This window comes from Papaver somniferum, chromosome 6 (genome assembly GCF_003573695.1).
Source record: "Papaver somniferum cultivar HN1 chromosome 6, ASM357369v1, whole genome shotgun sequence".
Lineage (NCBI taxonomy): Eukaryota > Viridiplantae > Streptophyta > Magnoliopsida > Ranunculales > Papaveraceae > Papaver > Papaver somniferum.
In genome coordinates this window covers 6,298,276-6,316,429 of record NC_039363.1, presented here as the reverse complement: position 1 = coordinate 6,316,429, position 18,154 = coordinate 6,298,276, and positions in this window count along the sequence as shown.

Here is an 18,154-nt window from a genome sequence, read left to right as displayed (position 1 = left end):
AGAAATGAATGAAGTAAAGCAAAGACGTGAATGAAAAATCAGAACAAAAACATTAGGAAAACCAAAGAGGAGTAGAAGATAAGAACTGGACCTGATCAATCCAGCCTGCCAGATAACTCATGGTGTTGCTGGCAGTCGAAGGAAGAAATTTGTCCCAATCCCCAACAGCTGGTTGAGAAGATGTATGCTGCATCATCATCATCTGATCGAACTTAACCGACTTATTAGCATGCTTTAGGCCACATTGATCATTAATATCTGGCTCCTGAATATTATCCTCTTACATAGGTTGGTTGATGAAAGAACTTGAATCTTGTCGAGAGAGAGCGGCTTGATTACGAGTGTGTTTGTACTTACGAAGAGATAACCTTTCAGTTCAGGTAACAGAATTAGTGACTGAGAAAGAACTAACCAAGTGACCCCTCATCTGGTTTAACAAAACCTGCTTATGAGTCCGTTGTCTACGATAGCGAGGTGGTAAGCGAATAAGAGCAGCGTCGCCAAAATCAGGATCATCATCAGTATCAGGAGCATTAGGTGCAACTTCAGCACCATGCCTACCAAATTTATAAATGCTACGAGCTCGTTCATTAAGTTCAGCAGTCTTTCAGCACATTCAGCTTCAACATGATCAATAATGAAGCACGAAAGGCATATATTATGAGGCTGTTTGTGATAGAATAAAGGAATCCACTGAACATAACCCGCAGTAACCGCAAGAGTCTCACGAACAAGAGTCTTTTTAAGGTCAATATTAACACCGACACTCACCACATTAAAATCAGTTGGGTTAGTATCTTCTGGGACAATTGCTTGAACCTGACCCACCAGACCACCCATAGCATAAATAACATCCACATCGAAAAATTCTAGTACTAAAATTTTGAAGTCAAGCAAGAAATATTGTATACCAAAGTTTAAGGTTCTATAATCCACCGATGGATTCCAGGGATGTATACGAAATAAATAACCGACAAGAGACCAAGAAACATTTTTGAGGATTTCTAGTAACTCATCTTTAGACTGGAATCGTATTTGAAAGATATTTGGAGCTGGAGTACGAAATTGGAAGTCCTTATGCAGAGACCAAATATGACGAGCGTGATTAACAACAAGCGTAATTGACATTGGTTTCTCACGAAAAACTTTGCAAACTACAGACCATTTCCGTCTTTCAGTTCCACGAGATAAATCGACATTTGAAAGAAAGACTGTATTACGAATATATTTGGAATGTGCTAATTTGTAATGTCCAAATGAACAAGGTTAAGAAAAATCTAGAGTTGGCTACAGTAAAGAAATGTCTTGAGAGTCTGGAAATGTCCAGGTCTGTGAAGTCGGTCAAATAAATTATGTTAAGAGAGTCGTAGAAGAGCGGCAACTGTATCAGTTTGAATGTTCTCTAGAAAATTCCAGGAATTGTATGGTCGACATGCTATAGGAACTTCTATCATGAGTTGTAACTTGAGCAACAACACAATAAGATATGAGAGTTTAAAGAAATCTAGTCTTGCTCAAGTTTCAACTGATGATAGATGTGCCTATTTATATGTTATAGTTGCCGACCATACAATTACTTGAATTCTTCTCTAGAGAATATTCAAACTGATACAGTTCCCGCCTTTCTAGGACTCTCTTAACATAAGTTATTTGACCGACTTTACAGACCTGGACATTTCCAGATCTAGATTTTTCTTAACCTTGTTCATACTTATCAAACTAACTAGATTATCCTAAACTCATTTGGACTTCATTTGGACATTACAAATTAGCATATTCCAACACTCCCCAATAATTTGTAATGGCCTTTGATTTTTGATCTTCACCCAATTTTCGCCTGATAGTTTTCTAGCTTCCCTTGCTCGTAGTAGTTGCCTCTTCCGTCCAGCGTTTCGTCACGCCGTCGTCTTGTCTTCTCACTATCCAGTAGTTGTCTCCATCTCTTGTCTTCTGTTTTCTTCTTTTCTTGCTAGCTTAGTAGTGTGCTAGCATTTCAGTTGCCATATTTGAAGCTTGATCGTATAGATTCAGAAGCTCCGTTCGGCAGTTTTTTCATGTCGGGTTTTTATGAACTTGACCACTTAGTTGGTTCAGAAGTTCACCTTCACTCAAAAAAATTCTCTTTGCTTTGTTTTTTTCAATCTGAGGAAGCAATCTGATTATTGCTCTTACCCTCAAATTCTTGTTTTCAGAAATGCTCTTATGCATCTCCAATTTTTATTTGCAATTGACGGAGCAATCTTATTGCTCTTGCCCTCAATTTTTTTTTCTGTGTTTGAGGAAGTAATTGTGTAATGCTCTTACCCTCAACTTCCTGTTTGCAGAAGTGCAATTCGTCTGCACCTCTCACAACTTTTTTTTCTTCTTTTCTTGTTGTTTAAATTTCATGGAGACGATTTTCATCTTGAAAACTTCTGCAACTTTTCTTAGTATAAACCCACGAGCAAACTTTCCTTATTTTTTGATTTTTCTCTTCAATACTTAGAACTTCATTAGTATTCCTTCATATTCTTGTTCTTCATCTCACTTCATCTTTTTTTCTTGTTCTTCATCTGTTTACATGTTTCTCTTACATTCTTGGGTGATAGCTTCTATTGGGGGTTGCATCTTCTTGTCTTCCTTATCTTCACATCATCTCATCGATTTCCAGCGGACCTTCACGCCCATATAGATCAAACTAAGCTATGATACCATGTCTACTTCTCCTTGTCTTCTTAGACTTCATTTTTTATTCTCTTTACTTCTTAGGCTCCATTTCTTCTTCTTCTCTTCTCATCTCGGAAGCTTTACGCCCATATGGATCGAGAACAAACTCTAATACCATGTTGGTTTTTTAAATATTTGATGATCTTCGGAGATATATGAACATAGAACTAGAATTGCTCATACGGAGCTCCTAGTATGGAGTAAGACTATGCTTAGTAAACTCACTGATTTATTGATATTCTTGCTCAAGATTACAATGGAATAGACCATGGCTATTTATAGCCTTCAACTGACTCTCTAGAGTTTTCTAACAGTAATTGATCGACCAGTACATTTCTATATTTTTATTCACTAAACTATTTTGACTGAACAGACTCTAAAGAATTCGGTTCTCTATCTTTAACTTAGACCAACTAGTTCTCTTTTAACACTAACTAGCCGACCTTAGTTAACTCTAGACTATTCTTACATCAAGACCAAACGCCATTCACACTTACTAAAACTAATCCAGATTACAAATTATATTCCAGCATCCCCGTAATTTGTAATCGCCATAGATGTTGTAGTTTTGATATTCGCCCAATTTTCTGATCCATTTTTATCTTCTTATGCTCGTGTTGCAGCTTCTTCATGTTCGAAATTTCGTAAAAACCCAACGAGAAAAAACAGCCGAAAGGAGCCTCTGAATCGCGACGATCAAGCTTCAAAAATGGCAGGAGACGGTGGGTAGCACCCACTAAGACGCTAGCAAAACTACTAAGCTAGATGAACACAAAAAGGGAAGAAGAACACAAGATGCAAGAAGAACACAAGAAAAATGGAAGGAGAACACGCTTGCAAAACTACTAACCTAGCAAAAGATGCAAGAAGAACACAAGAAAAGTTGTCGAGGAACAGCAAACAAAGAGGGAGACGACTATGAGATTGAAATGAAGATGAGATAATATTTGCGAGAAGAAACGCCAACGTGAACAAATTACTGCAAGCACGGGCAAAAGAAGACGGAGAACTGGGTAATGATCAAAACTACAACTTCTGTGGAGATTACAAATTACAGGGGATGTTGGAAAGGGTAATTTTGTAATCAAGATTAGTTTGAGTAAATATGAATGAGGCTCCATAATATGAAGTGTTAGAAATGTCTCGAGAATGCTAGAGACAAAACTGGGTCGGTTGTAGTAGTGTGAAAAGATGAAAATGTAACTGGTTGGTCAAGATAAACATAGAGAACAGAATTCTCTAGAGGCTGTTCAAGGTCAGTCAACATAGTTTAGCCCAGAAAAATCTAGACAGTGCATGGTCGGTCTAACACTGCCTATAAAGAGGGACCTGCTGTATCATTGTAAAACTTGAGCAAGAAATGCTAATAAAAAAGAGTTTACAGAAAATTAAGTCTTGATCCACCTCTGCTTCACAGCAAATACAACTCTATCAAACCACGAGAGTTTTAAAATATCAAAAATTCAACAAATATCTGCGGAACTTGTGTAGGTACGCGAAATAGGTTCGCCACGTGTCAGATATAAAGGGAAGAAATAGGAATAGAAAATTTCCCTAAAAGATCCCAGTCAGAAACTTGTCAATTCAAAAATCAGAGTTATCTCGTCGTTGATCGCCCTTGCGAAGTAGAAAGAGAGTGCGTGCGGAAGCGACGAGACTCGCACCAAGTTGAGGTATCCAACAAGATATCAAGGACGAAGTAAGATTACTTGGCTGAAAAGACAAGCCACGAGATAGATAAATTACGGAGGAAGAAAGAGACAGGTGTCCCGACAAGTCCATGTGAAGTTAGCGAAAGAAGGGGAAAAAATTTATTGGAAAACGGTCTGGGCGATGTATACAGCACTACTGCGAGAACGTGACGAGATAAAATGAGTTGTGTTCCATTAGGGTTAGATGGCCTATAAATAGAGGTCCTTGGGATCGGATTTTGTGGAGAGTGGGAGATATAAGCCTAGAGTGAGATTAGGGTTTCCTTGTATTCAAGAACTTGTATCTTTGTCACTTTGGGTGATTCTTCAATAAATATTTCTGTGTTTATATTACTTAGTATGTCTTAGATCTTGGTTAATATCATTTTGGGCGTGCTGATGAGTTTCCAGTAGTTACATTTTGGCGTCCAGAAACAGGGAACTTAGATCGGGGATTCATCCTCATCTAAGGAGTGGAGAGAAGCTGAAATTGTAGGAGAGAGAGATCTTAGTGAGACATCCCTTTTAAGAGTAGAGTTTAAAGGATAGCCGATATTGAAACTAGGATAAGTTGATGACTAGAACACCAGATCGACAGCACACATGATAGCGACGGGGAGAAGCAAACAATTGGAGGCCAAAAGAGGAGGAAGAATGGAAAGAGGAGGAACATCAGCTGTAGGAGAGAGACAATGCGTGAACTAGCGGGATACTGAGGAGGCCAACGAAGATCATTTTGGTGAGGGTTATGTACACACTTCTGACACGAACACCATCGTAGAAGAAGAAACGACTCGTGAGGAATTGGAGGAGAATATCGATGAAGAAGACATGACGTTGGATCAGCTGAGGGAAACGCTCCGTCTTGAAAGGGAACGAGATAGGGATGTAGCGGAGAAGCATGCCCGATTAACGAGGCAAAATGCCAGGTTAATGTTCCAGAATCGTCAACTGAACAAAGAAGCGGCAGCTGACGCCACGAATTCGGAGGTAAACGTGATATCATCAGGAGAATAAGAGTTACGACGAAGGAGATACACCCGCGAGGACAACAGATGAAAGCGAAGAAGGAAGCGACGAAGAGAAAGCAGTGAAGAGAGAAGACTAAGAAGAGAATTGGAAATATCAAGATGGGAATATAAAAGGCGAAGATATGAATAAGAGAAGAAGCATGAGGAAAATGAGAGGAGAAGAGAAGATGAAAGACATCTCTAATTCAACCGGAAGGATGAGGAAGAAAGGAGACGTGGCGAAGGAAGGCTCAGTGTGATGACAGGAGACCGTTGGGAGAGAAACGGAGGGAACCTGAACCAGGAAGTCTTGGATGAACTGCGAGATATGAGAACACTGATAAAGAATTCGCGAAGAGGCAGCAGAGTGCAGCTGGAGGAGGCAATAGAAGAGGCCGATAAATCCCCATTTACCTATGAGATAATGTACATGGACATCCCATAGAAATGCGAGCTACCAACGCTACCAAGCATATTCATCGGATCTGAGGGTGCTCTGCAGCACTTGAAAAATACACCCTTTCATTGATACAATGGGGACGAAATGATGCGGTACTTTGTCGATACTTCCCCGCGATCTTGGACGGGGAAGCGTTGGCCTGGTTTGATGGGTCACCAGAAAGATCGATTTCGTCGTTCAAAGACTTACAGAGGATATTCCTGACCACTTATATAACTAACAACATGTTGAGTCCAGGAATTGAAACTCTATTCAATTTGAGAAGGACACCCACAGAAAGCCTGCGAGGATTGGTGACGAGGTGGAGAACGGTATGCAGCGAGCTTGCAGGGAGATTTGACGAGAAAAATTTCATCTTAGCTTTCATGAACGCTTTAATCCCAATTGACTTGTTGTACACTCAAATATTCATTATTCGAAACTCTTTGACGATGAATGAATTGAGAGAGTACCAAGAGGAGTACATAGACTTAGAAGAAAAGCAGAGGCAAGTTAGCGACGTGGCACCGATTCCAGCGAAAGAATGAAATTCAAGGCTATTACCAAGGACAGTTCATGTCGTGGAGAATGATTCGAAACATGAGAAGGGAGATCATTCAACTCCAGTCCCAGCGAAGCTTGTAGCTGTATCAAGTGGAGATCAAGAATGGATCGATCAATAAAGGTATGAGGAATCAAGACAAAAGAATTACGATCCACGAAGTTACAATACAGTGTATCAACAAAGGAATAATCAAGGGCCTAGATTTGGAGAGCGGAGACCAAATGCACCAGATTTCGAGGATTTGAAGCTCCCTAGGCTTAACACGACTGTTGAAAAGGTATGGGAGACAATAGTGTTAACAGAGGATATCCCACCACCAACCAATTTGGGAAGAGAGCCACCCCAAGGGACTAGGAGTCACGAGTTCTGCAAATATCATCGTTTTCATGGGCACCACACGAAGGACTGTCGAAACATTCGCCGAATTATATTTCATCTGATAAAGCAGGGAAAACTCGCACATTTTCTGGAAGGCTATGTGCCACCACCACTTCGTGATAATCAGCAGATATACCGAATTAAAATAGATCGGGGAGCACAAAAGCCAAACTGTAATACGATAATATATGCAACGAAGAGCATCCAAAATTTCCATGACAACATACTTAAAAGGGTATATAAGAGGGACTTTGAAGGAAACGAAATATTCAGCGTTACAACAAGAGAGTCATTAGAGGAATGGCAGAAAAGAGAAATAACGTTTTCAGCAAATGATGCACCCGAAGGAGGAAATTCTCACACAAACCCCTTGGTTGTAACCCTGAATTTTGGGAAGTACTCAAAGTGGGAATAGGATCAAGCCGAAAAGAAGAAAATCTAGGCGATTGACAGAATCTTGGTAGATACGGGGAGCTCGGTCGATATACTATCTTATCATACCTTTAGAACCACGGGGTACAAGGACTCAGATCTCGTGCCATCCACGTACAACATATATGGGTTTAATGGAGTTGCATCTAAGCCGAAAGGAGAACTAGTTGTAAAAAAATTCGCTGGTGAGCTGGAAATGAAAGTCGCAGTCTGCGTGATAGACATAGACTCACCTTACAATGCTCTCATAGGAAGACCATGGATACACAGGATAAAAGTGATTGCATCCACATATCATCAGGCAATACGATTTCCCATGCCAAGTGCGATTGGCGAGATAAGAGGAGATCTCCTGGACGCGCAAGATTGCATCAAGAAGGATGTCCATAATTATGAGGAGAAATAAAGAAAAAAAATCGAGCAAAGGAAAAAGGCGTGCGAAGAAGAAGAGCGGATCAACTGATGGTATTAACGGACTTGGACGAGGAGGAAAAAATGACGAGTAATGGTGAGAAGGAACACGAGATGACTTCAGAAAAGGGAGGTCAAGCTGAGGTAAAGCAAAGTGGAAAGGCAAAGAAAGGAAAAACGGCTGAAGGAAGCGATGCATCGAGAAGTGAGAAACAAACCCCTATCGTTAAAGAAAAACGAGCACCGCGAGGAGGAGCAAAGATAAACACTTCTAAGTGTAAAAGGGCATTGAAACAAGAGGCTGATGAAAGCGTTGAATTGCATGATCCTCTAGGTAAAGGGAAACAGGCTTGCGAGGAAGAAGAAATGCAGCGGTTGAAGGAAGAACTGTATCAAGAAAGAAGAAAGAGAGAAGACTTAGTGAGGGAACGCATAAGGTTGGAAAGGAAAAATTAGAAGCTTATAACTAAGAACAACCATTTAAAAAGGAAGAAAGAGGGGAGTAGTGCCCAAAGAGGAGAATATGCTCCGAAAAGGATAGCTGAAGGATGTCGCGACTATCGGCGAGATGACAAGGGACGACAGGAACAAAACGAACGAGAAGACTTAAAGAGAGCCATAGAGAATATCATGAGGGAATTCATAGAAAAAGATTATCTAATGCAGAAATCGATGGTGGCCGGAAGGAGAGGAAACAATACTCAAATAATAGAAAAGGTAACCGGGTTGCAACCCAAACTAATGAACAGATGTGCAAGAAGCGAACCACGCAAACCAGAAATAACAGCATTGTTTTCGTTAAGTCAAAGAGAAAATGAAAATACGCAAAGTCTAGTGGCGAGATGGGACGCTATCTGCAGAGAACTAAAAGGAAGGATTTCATAGGAAGATTTAGTGTGCTCATTCATCTTTGCGTTGTCAACTAGGTAGCCATTATTCACAATGTTATTTAAGATCAAAAACGACGTAAATATGAAGGAATTGAAAAGATATCAGTCTGAGCACATTCACATGGAAGAAGAACACTGATAATCGAGGAAGAGTGATAGAAACCAGATGAATATACTTAATTCAATCTATCAATTGATAACGTATCAAATTTCAAAAGGATATCAATGCAATTTTTATGAATTTTTATAAATCGTATCATGAATATGAATTTCACAAGAGCAAGGTAAGACCTCACATTAGGAGGAAAATAAGATTTATGAAATAAGCAGTTTCTAGAGAAACTTAAAACCTTCGCCTAGGAAGGCTGAGAATCCACGGCATGCACCCTAGTTCGCATGAAAGTGCAAGAGGCAACACTTAACGCATGTCGTGAACAACTCTCAGAGAAATAAGTTAGGGGCAATGATAAGACCTATCCGCTGAGGGTCCATTTTATACTGGCCTTCAGTAAGGGGTGCAGAAATATGACCAAGGCGCCGACGTATTCGGTTTAACTGCGGGTGTCTGGGACGTTTGGAGCGTTACCGGCCATGTACGTATGGCAAGTCTTGTCTACGATGCACTCGATCCCAAAGAAACCCCACTTAGGGTGTGGCTTCGTAACCCCAATCCATATCGGCGAAGGTGATAAGAAGCCACGAAAACAACTGAATGTCGTAATAACTAGATGGGAGGAGACCAACATGCATGTTAGGGTTAACCTCCTTGAAGGGGCAATCAGGGGGAATATAAAGGGATGGAACCCTCCAAATTAGGGAGTTGTGTGACCAAAAAAGACGGCAATGTCATGGGGCTAATGTTCATGGGACCAGCTAGGCCCGTCGCATTGTCGCAGAGAAAAATAAAACAAATGTTAAGACGAGGTTGATGGATTATTATTTGAAAGAGTAATAAGCGCATGAGACTTCGTCGAATTAAAATACTTCAAAAAGGATGAGGCAAAATAAGACCTTAATTAGGAGGCGCACTAAGACCTTGTATAAAGTAACATATAACAATCAGAAAGTGAATAAGAACTAAAGGCGGCGAAATAATTCTTGGAAGGTAAAGGTAGCAAAGGTAAGGCTGTCAGAGGAAAATAATATTTTTTACATTTTATATTCTTCTTTAACATTATCCACACGAGACTTAGCTTTTCTCCCCGATGATAAAGGCAAGAGGCAAAGGCAAGAGAAAATAACATAAGAAGGTCGATGATGAAGACAACATGAGAGATGCAGACGAAATATAAGATAAGATGTGGCGAGATACTCCGTGAAGGATTTAGCAAGGTCGAGGCACTGCTGGGGAGGTATCGATTAACTATACACCCTACCTCGGAAACACACAAAAGAATAAGAGGCAAGTATATACTTTAAATTTCATTATTATTTTGAGTATTCCCTCGGTAAGTATATACTTGGAAAAATAGAAAATCATGGTAATAACATAAAATTCAATCAAATTTCTACCCAAAAAAGTTAAGATATTTTGCCCCCCAAGCTTGGGAACGCCCAGAAAGATAAATTGTTTCCAAAGTGGTCAAGCATAAAAAAAAATATGAAAGAAGAAAACTAAGACTGTTGCTGAAGAAGGAAGTCGTCAGTAACTGTTGTCTCAGGGATTTCATCACCCGTTCCAGCAAGACCAGCACCAGTACTAGCGGAGACACCCTTGGACTCTTCCCCCTCAACCTTAGTATAATCGATCTTTTGCTCCTCGCCATCTTCAGTGAGCCTATCTTCTTCACCCTATATGACCCTATCATCCTTTGGTTGCTCTTCATCAGAGAACACCTCCAGAGGAAAAGTAGGATGAGGAAGACCCTGCTCGTTGCAGAAGTTGCCGAAAAGAGAGACCAGATAGTTCTGAGTATTCTTGCGAGCACACTTCGATACCTTCGCAGAGGTCTCAATCATCTCGTCCATATCAACGTTCAAGTCATCGACCTCATTCTTGAGACGAGAAACCTCTGTGTGAAATTCATCCCTTTCATGAGAAAGGTGAAGGACTTGGTTCTTATGGCGCTCTTCGGATTCTGCAAAAATAAAAACAAACAAAGCTTCATCAGAAACTGGAAGTTTGACATCATCAATAATATTTCGCACTGCACCTAAATCTACCTTCCATCTGCAAAATAGTGGTATTCAAGGTTCCTTGGACGTCGGTATACAAATGATCCAGCATGGAGATCGCTAGATCCGACTCTTGGAGTTGGACACATAGCTCATGATATGCATTGTCCCAACCTTTACCATGGTCAGATTTCGAAGTATCTTTATCAGATTGAATGATAAGATCACCCTTGTTTTGGCAAGAATCTGCGGACTTGGCTTGAGAGGAAGATTTGATGGACTTCGGGCGAGAGGAGTTATCTAGCTGAGACTGAAGGAGTTCGTTTAGACCAGCTACCTTATTACGAGACTTGCGAAGATCAATCACAACCTTATTTTTGTTAGTGATCACGCGCTCGTAATCTTCTTCCAATCTCTTGTAGGCAGTTAATGACGAGGAATGAAGATTCCGCGACGTGAGGAGGGAATTGTTGACTCGTTGAAGTTCCAGCTTGAGGCGCTCATTGTCATCATGAAGATGGTGATTCAGCTCCTCATTACGAGAACAGTCAATGGAAAGATGATCTACTTGCGAAAAAAGAGTTTCAACATTCTCATTTAAAATTGTATTCTCGGACACATAACAGTCATTTTGGGTCACGAGGTTCATGTTCTCGGCATGAAGATTTCCTAATGATGCGGATGCTTCGGAGGCACTTGTTTGTTGCATGCACCGAGCTTGACGAAATACGAAATAAGAAAATATCAGAAGTAAAGACAAAGGAAAAAAAACGAATCTACGAGGGGAGGGAACTTACTTAGAAGCTTATCTATCTTCTGACTTTGCATGTTGGAGTGCTCCTTCTCTTTGATATCATTTGCCAAAGTTTTGATTTGAGCTTCATCCTTCTTGGCTTTCTCGCAGACCAGTCTAATATCCACGAAACTGGCCATATGATGATTGACCTCTTATAAATCAAAGAACCAAAAGTTAGAAGTAAGCCTCGGAGTGAGAGGGAGGTCGAACTGAGGAGATACAAAGGATTCACCTGGCATATTAAGGTGGAAGGTTGCTGGACATACAACTTCATAGAACCGTTCAGCATCACAGAAGAATCTTGGGAAAGAAAATCGTCAAAGCTAAAGGTCACCAAGGATTCTAAGGAACGGGACCTCAGAGCTGGATCTTCGTGAGATTTGTCATAAACCTCCCAAAGAAACTTCATGTCGGGATCATAAATGAGGTTAGACATCACCGACGAAGCCGCTTGCTTCTTCTTCTCGCTGGCAGAAGGATCCTCAGTGGGCTTCTTGGAGTGCTCATCCTTGAGAAGAACAGGAGGATCAACTACATTAGAAATGCGGTCGCGCGAGGCTGAGAAGGTTGAGGCTTGGGAGGATTAGAGAGGCTTGTAAGTATGGCAGATTTCGGAACTGCGATCAAAGCAGCTAGATCCAGGACCTTCAGTTGCCTCTTATGCTCGCCTGAAGGAGGGGCACTAGTCTGCAAAATAAAAAGATTAGAAGGAAGATGGCTAAGAGTTCGAAGCAAGCGAGGTAGTAATGATGACTAAGTAGAATACCTGAGAAGAAGGAGGAGGATGAGTACGGTGATAACGCCTTTTTCGCCCCTTTGTTGACCCCGAGGTGGGATGCTTAACAAGATGAACATCGTCCTTCAAGGAGAAAAGGATTAGGATTTAAAGATATCGCGAGAAGAAAGTTATAGGCGAGGTGGGTACCTGTTTGGGAGTTGAGTACTTCGTGGTTACAACCATTTCCTTTCCCATCCTGAAAAATTCAGCGGCATTGCATTGAGAACTGAAAGAAAGGAGGAACATGAGAACTAATCGAATCCCGAAGAAAGGAAGATCTTAAAGAAAGAAGTCATACCTCGGCTGGCACAGACCACCGAAGCCTGCAAGGGTCGCAACCAGCGAGGTAGCAATGTTTAGAAAGAGGGCTTTGGCGAGGAAACCCTTTCTCGTCAGAAAAAGCTCAATGCCCCATTCCTGGTGCTCTCTCATGCTTGTGAACTTCGCCGAATAGTTAGCCACGAAGGTTTCCACGTTGAAATCGCGAGAATCGAATTATTCAGCCACTGATGGAACCTGCGAGATACCACTACCAGAACGGATTTTAAACTCGTTGGATATGCAAATTGCGTTACCCGAAAGCTGAAAATCCCCGCACTGCAGCTTTCCCAGAATCTCGAGGAAGATGGGGTTGGAAGGATCGTAAAGTGGGAAAGTTAATCCAGCCCTCAACTGACCAATCGTGACGATCATCTTATCGGCTGTCCAAGGATCCGACTGAATCCACATGTAGTTAAGTTCCATATCCTGAGTAGCAATAACATGAGGACTCACAGAAGAGTCAACATCAGGAGTTAGGGTTAAACCCATCTTTTGAAAATCTGCTTGGAAATCTTCAAAGGATTTAAGAGAGGTAGTTGCGGAGACATTCTTGAAAGCCATGATAATGAAAGAAGAATAGAGGAATAAGAAGCGGAGCGACAATGGCAGAAGAAAGTAAAAACACAAAACCAGATAAAAGCAAAAAGAAAGAAGAGGAAAGGAAAGGAAACCCCAGACTTAGGTCAGGTGGGATATAAATAGTACAAGAAGGACGAATGGCTTAATGGGTTGACGGCACCATAGACACGTGGAGGCAGGGAAGTGGAGAACGTGGCGGCTAGGGAATCCGAAGCGGTTCTTATTCCATTCTCGTATGACTCGAAAAGAATAAGAAAAGACAAAATGTAGGTACACGAAATAGGTTCGCCACGTGTCGGACATAAGGGAAGAAATAGGGATAGAAAATCTCCCTAAAATCTCCCAGTCAGAAACTATTCAATTCAAAAGTCAGAATTAGCACGTTGTCGATCGCCCTTGCGAAGTACAAAGAGAGTGCGTGCGGAAGCGAGGAGACTCGCACAAAGTTGAAGTATCCAACAAGATATCAAGGACGAAGTCGTAAGGGTCGAAGTAAGATTACTTGGCTGAAAAGACAAGCCACGAGAAAGATAAATTATGGGGCAAGAAAGAAACAGGTGTCCCGACAAGCCCATGTGAAGTTAGCGAAAGAAGGGGAAAAACTTTATGGAAAACGGTCGGGGCGAAGTTTAAAGCACTACTGCGAGAACGTGACGAGATAAAATGAGCTGTGTTCCATTAGGATTAGATGGCCTATAAATAGAGGTCCTTGGGCAATGTATTGGGGATCGGATTTTGGGGAGAGTGGGAGAGCTAAGTCTAGAATGAGATTAGGGCTTCTTTGTATTCAAGAATTTGTATCTTTGTCACTTTGGGTGATTCTTCAATAAATATTTATGTGTTTATATTACTTAGTATGTCTTACATCTTGTTTAATATTATTTTGAGTGTGCTACTGGGTTTCCGGTAGTTACAACTTGTCAGGGAAGTGTCAGTCATTCCGCTCAATATTTCTTTAACATCCTCGGGAATATCAGAAGCTGTTGAGAAGCAAACCAGAAGAGAATGGCTTGATTTTTCAAGTCAACCCATTAATGATGTCGTAGGTGTTTGGACATTTTTTGGTCCTCCCATACGACAACGTAAGATAAATGGTCGTAAGACCTTAAACAAACACGTTACTAAATATATCGGGCCGCAATACAGTAGCACACAATGGTTGCAAAAAAATAACGATTTTTTTGGGACCATGGTTATTTTGGGTATCATGATTTTATTTTGGATAAAAATATTAGAAGTAAATTTAGATCATCCCATATCTGATATTTATATTAATATCTAAATTATCCTCATAATTAGGCCGACCGACCGAAGGGTCTGAAGGGAGGGAGTCCCTTTTATGGCCACTTTTTTGTAAATGGAAACCTATCAAAAATGTTCAATTTGATAAAGAAATTTCCATGTCCATGGTTACTTTTTCATTAGACAAAATTGTCTCTTCCTTTTAGTCCAATTACTATAACTCCTTTGTGTATCCTATTTTTAGTCCAATTACTTGAATATGATGGATTTTATCAACCACAACCGGAGGAAGAGTATTTGGGTGTCCAGGTATGCTCCAAACTTAGATAATGTATGTTGAATTGGTCAAAACTTTCCTAAAAATGTAAAATTTTCAAGTGGATTTGGGCTTGTTCGGTTACATTATGTGAAGAACAGGTAACCAAACTCATCTGGAAGTGTAGTTCGGTTACTTTAGCTAAACACACAAGTAACCGAACTCATCTGAAAGTGTTGTTCGGTTACTTTCTCCAAACACGCAGGTTACCGAACTCTCCATTAATGAAAGTTTCTAGGTTCGGTTGGTTCGTAAAAAATTAACAAATCGAACTTTACGTAAAAATTAGATCTAACTTAGTTTACAAAGTTCGGTTGGTTCGCAACCAATTAACCGATAACTAACCGAACTTACGTATAAATAATAATTAACTTAGTGTACAAAGTTCGGTTGTTTCGCAAACTGCATGTTTACGACCTAGCTAACCGAACTTTACATAGTATAAGAGTACGAACTTAGTGTACAAAGTTCAGTTGTTTCGCAAACTCGAAACAACAGCATAAACAACCGAACTTAACAAACAAACAAAAAATGTGAAGTTCCAGGGTTCTATTCGGTTACCTAGATAAAATAGGAAGTAACCGAACTTTTTTTATTTTATTTTTTCGGTTACATGTCAACTTTGCTTTATGAACCGAACCTTGAGTTCGGTTATTGCAATAAAATTTACAAGTAACCGAACTCTAATGTAATTCCAATTGATGTTGTTCCATTTCTTGTAGAAGGAATGCCAACCTATACCAATGGATGATCAACCTTCTCCGGTTGATATGTTATTCGAAGATACATATCATCACTATGCTAGTGAGTTGGTATTTTACTTACCTATTGATGTGAAGAATAGGGCTAGAGAACATGCTAAGAGAGTCAAGTGCGTCTTAGTTTTGAATGTTAAAGAAAGCCAAACTCGTTTTGAAATGGTTTGTGAGATAAGTAGAGATCCTGATGTTAGTCACAAGAGGAAAGGTTATGAGTATAAAGGAAAGACGACGAGGAAGAACACAACATGCTCAAAGAAAATTAAGTTCCCGTTCAAACTAGTATTTAGCAAGAGGAAATTAACGAAGAAATGGTTTCTAGCTATGGATAAGGTGGTAGGTCGTCATAACCACCCTCGTCCGGAAGATATTGAAGGACATGCAATGGCTGCAAGGCTCACTCCTCAGGAAATGGAAAAAATTGCTAAGTATAGGAAAATGAGTATTGCACCTTCCGTTATGCTTCGCTTATTAAAGTAAGATAACCCGGATAACGTATCATCTTTGTTCACCATTTACAATGCAATTGAGACAATTAAAAGGAATGAATGGAAGGATAGACAAGTAATGCAACAATTGTTTTTTTTTTTGCTCAAGAGAAAGGCTACGCGGTTCAAAAGAAGGTAGGTCCGGAAGAACAAATAACTCATCTCTTCATTGCTCATCCGAAGAGTGTTCAATTGGCTCAATCCTTTCATGAAGTTCTTATAATGGATTGCACTTACAAGAAAAACAAATAAGAGATGCCATTGTTGAACATTGTTGGTCGGACGTCGACGAAGTCACCGTTTACCGTTGATTTTTATTTTCTAAAGGACGAGCAAGAACCAAGTTACCCTTGGGCGCTACAACAAGTGAAGGCGATCTACCGAGATGATGATATCCCCGGGGTTATCATGACGGGCAATGAGGTAGCATTGATGAACGCAATAGAGAAAGTCTTCTCATTGGCACATAATATGCTTTGTACATTTCATATATGGTGCAATGTGATGAATAAGTGCAAGCCTCAACTTTGTCCACCTAAGAGGATATGATTGGAAGATATTAGTAAGCTACCGAAAGATAAAAAAGCGGATGCAAAAGAGGTATTCGATAAACAGTACACCATAAATCACGCTAAATGGGTTCCCTTCTCCGGGGAATGGGAGGCATTGACTTGATCTCTCACCGAAGAAGAGTATTATCTAAATCTTGTTGAATTTACCGAACATTGTTCTAGACCCGAATATCCCGAGGATATTGTAACGTTTGTGGTGGAGAAATAGTTGGAACCGCACAAAGATCGCTTCGTTTATTCTTTTACCAACCACCATAAACACTTTGGGAACCAAGCGACAAGTTTGGTAGAATCGGCTCACCACCAGTTGCAGAAAAATCTCTTTGAAAGTGTCGATAATTTTGTGCTTGTGTTTAACGCAATGGAGAGTTACTTTAACCGCGAGATTGAGGGTATTAAAGAGAATTTTCAAAAAAGACGCATCATGAAGTACAAGAAGATTGTATACAAAGGTAGTAACATCAAGAAAATGGAGGACCTTCGGTTTTTCAAGGGACTACACTATAATGTTTCACATGCTTGCATTAAGATTTTAATGGTTAAGATGAATTTGATAGACATATGGGGAACCAAGCCGGACGAGGTGTGTGTTTGCAACATGATGAAGTTTATGGATTTCCTTGTCGCTACATGATAGCTAAGTATGAACATGGTATAATCCCTTTAAGCGATATAGATCCACATTGGAAACAATTAAGTTTTGTCCCTCCTCCAAAGGGCGATGTCGTAGAAGAGTTTTATGACAATGCAATGGGTAGAATAGTTATCGAGATGTACCGGAACAAGAACAAACTCGAAAGGCAAATCTTTTGGGATGACATGCAACCAATCGTTTATCCACACACTTCGGAGAATGTGCAAGAACCGAATAAAGGCAAGGGCAAAGGTAGGTCAAAAACCAAAGAAACAAAAAAACAAGTTAGAGAATATGCAAAGGTGTTAGCTAATAGGGAAAGTGAAATGACCCCTTTTACTAGAGATCCTCCATGGCATGAGCATACCGCGGCGAAGTACCAAGAAGATTCTAAGAAAAGGGCTAGGAATATTATTAAAAAAGGCGAGACAAGTGATATGAAGAAGAAAGGACCAACATTACACTCTCAACCTACTCCAATTAATGATACACCACCTCTTCAAGAAAGGACCAATCTTGATAAAAGGTTCTTGGAAGAGATACCTCCTTACATTAGAGATTACGTCATATCCACCGATGACGTCCCTCTGGATGGTAATTGCGGTTTCCACCTTGTCGTACAACAATTAGGGCCTTTCACTCACGGTTCCAAGTTATATAATGATAATCAAATCACTTATGTCCGTCAAATGTTGTTGATGAAGCTAAAGGAGAAACCGAAATTTTACAAGACAATGTTGGCCGATGGGGATGCTAGTATCAATATGCAATTTGTTAGGTATCAAATCCGTCTCCACGTGGCCAATTCAATCACAAGGGATCATTGTATGGGAATGCCTATATGTTGGCACTTAATCACCGACACATTCAATTGCATGGTTCACTATTTCTCAAAAGGTGTTAGTTTCTCATACAATCCGAAAACAACCATATGTGTCGAGCAACTTAGACGTAGAAGAGTGGTGATTGCGTTGATTGACAACAACCATTTTATCGGCCTCCGGTTACAAGACAATTGTCCATTGCCTCCGAT